Below are 2534 nucleotides of genomic sequence, written 5' to 3'. Positions count from 1 at the left end.
TGGGTGTCTGACTCTGGGTGTCATCACCCTAGGCTCTGACGTCGATGGTTCCAGACTCGATGACGACGATGCTGTGGGGGATCACATAAGTAGCTTCAGCTTCATGTTTTTATGTCTGGAAAATTGTTTAAATATTTCGGCATTAATGCGAATAACTTTAGGTGAAAATAACTTACAACTCTCCAGCTGATCTGCCACATCCCGTAGCAAACTGGACAACGAATTACTGCTTGCCGCCATTTTCTTTGAAAACTCTCATCTCTATCACTTAGCTGGCCTGAGATTCTACGCGAGAGCTCTCAACCAATGATGCACTGACGCTACACAAGGACCACCTTCCTCATTTCCATGTTACACACGGAAAAGTAAAAATAAATGAATCAATAAATAAATAAATCTAAAATTAAATACATGTGGGAATAAATCATTCAAAAAAAAAAAAGAATTCCTAAATATATAAATAAATCTACAAATAAATGTAAAAATAATATAAAAATATAAAAATACATTAAAAAAGAATTAGTGAAAAAATAAAAGTACATTTTGTTTTAAAAATGTATAAAAGCAGAAAATAATAAATTAAGGGGGAAAAATTATTTAAAAAATTAATTTTATTAAAAATGAATCATATTTATTTTATCAAGTCGTTTATTCATTTATTTATTATCCCATTATCACATTTATTTATTTATTTATCTATTTATTCGTTCATTCATTTATTCATTTTTAATTTCTGCAGGTTTGGTCCTCCATACCTCAGAGCGATCTGGGTGACAAAGTTCATCACCAAAAACAACAATAAGAAAAAAAAAATATATATATATATATATATTGTTTTCTGCAGCACAGCCACAGACAGCTGCATTACCATAATCAAGGACTCTCATCGTTATGGAAAATCTGGGAACATTACATAAGTATTAAAACTGTAGCCTAATTTCCTTGCTTCGAAATATCATGGAAATGTAATAAAATGTTCAAAGTCATGGATATTTCTGTAGTGAATGCTCATTTCTTTGGTTCTGCTCTGCATAGATATTCAGAAAGCCTTTTGGGGTACTTATGCAGAAACCATGAATTAGACTAGCCTACTGGAAAGGTCATGTAAATTCATGGTAAAAAAAAAAAAAGGGTTAGGAAACTTGATCATCATCATCATTGTTACAGAGATCTGAATGTTTTTATGCAAGACTTTGTCGTTTATTTTAGACCCATATCTAATTTATTGCTGCCAGTATGTCAGGGCAAGTGTAAAATTCTGACAAAATCTGATTTCTTGATGATTTGATATTTTATAATAGTGATTTTATAATTTCAAAATATAGAGAACAAGTAGAAATGAATGATTAATAAGCCAATAAGTGCTCCTAACAAAGAGTGAAAAATTTAAGGGGGTCTGAATACTTTCCGTACCCACTGTATGTCAGCGCTGTTTATAACAGAGAATTCTGTGCAGAATTTGAATGATTCTCACTAGATCTCACAGCAACCTTATCATTGTGCTGTGAATTCAAACGCTTCTCACTGGATCCTATATATATCACACACACACACACACACACACACACACACACACCTTTGCACCTTCTTTATGCCTAAAGGGTGAATATTAGTACATTAGAGTAGTAATATGGACCCTTGAGGTAGTAATATGTACTTTTATGGAACTAACATGGACCCTTTAGGTACAAAGTTGTCCCTTTGAGGGTACTGCCCCAGTGACAAGCTTTTGTAAAGGTACAATTTTTGCACAATTTTTCTGAGAGTGCACCAATATTAAATCCCGTAATAATGCAAACATTATCATATTGTTAATTTCTAGTAGTCACAACTTTTTTTAATTTTTTACCTACCATAAATTTAACAGGATATTTTTGGAATGAAGAATAATGTTTTGTACAGATGGACATTACTATGGCAATAATAAAAAATATTAAAGTAATAGTTCATCTAAAAATGAAAATACTCACTCTCATCCAAGGCCATCCAAAATGTAGATGAATTTGTTGCTTCATCAAAACAGATTCTGAGAAATTTAGCATTACATCACTTGTTCACCAATGGATCCTCTGCAGTGAATGGGTGCCATCAGAATGAGAGTTCAAACAGCCGATAAAACCATCACAATAATCCACAAGCAATCCATACGACTCTAGTCCATCAATGAATGTCTTGTGAAGTGAAAAGCTACATATCTGTAAAAAGCAAATTCATCATGAAGACATTTTTAACTTGCTAAACTTCTGTCTAAAATATGGGCTCTTTATCTTTTAATATTTCTGCAGCGAAAAAGTAGTCTCATTTGAAACAGGAGAGAAATATGCAATAAACATCATTTATAAGTCCAAAGCAGTTCGCATTTTGATGTGAGAGGACAACAGGGGATTCCTTTTTTTCAATGAAGGAAGTGTTATTAAGAACTCATATTTTGGCTAGAAGCGACATTTTAAAGTTAAAACCCCTTAATGATGGATTTGTTTCTAATAAAACACACATCTTATAAACACACATTTTTTCACTTCACAAGACGTTAA

At 32.4% G+C, this 2534-nt stretch overlaps 1 protein-coding gene across 1 annotated transcript in view; it reads right to left on the bottom strand.

Moving 5' to 3' along the window:
• LOC107570491 (uncharacterized) overlaps nt 1-423 on the bottom strand; it is an 8299-nt gene extending 7876 nt beyond the window's left edge. Inside the window, exon 1 of the mRNA XM_016256718.1 lies at nt 177-423. The gene's annotated coding sequence lies outside the window, so the exon portion shown is untranslated. The remainder of the gene's footprint in view (nt 1-176) is intronic.
• Between the last annotated feature and the right edge of the window lie 2111 nt (nt 424-2534).

Source organism: Sinocyclocheilus grahami, unplaced genomic scaffold, assembly GCF_001515645.1.
Source record: "Sinocyclocheilus grahami isolate Dianchi unplaced genomic scaffold, SAMN03320097.WGS_v1.1 scaffold1465.1, whole genome shotgun sequence".
Taxonomy (NCBI): domain Eukaryota; kingdom Metazoa; phylum Chordata; class Actinopteri; order Cypriniformes; family Cyprinidae; genus Sinocyclocheilus; species Sinocyclocheilus grahami.
This window is presented reverse-complemented; position numbering and strand designations above follow the sequence as displayed.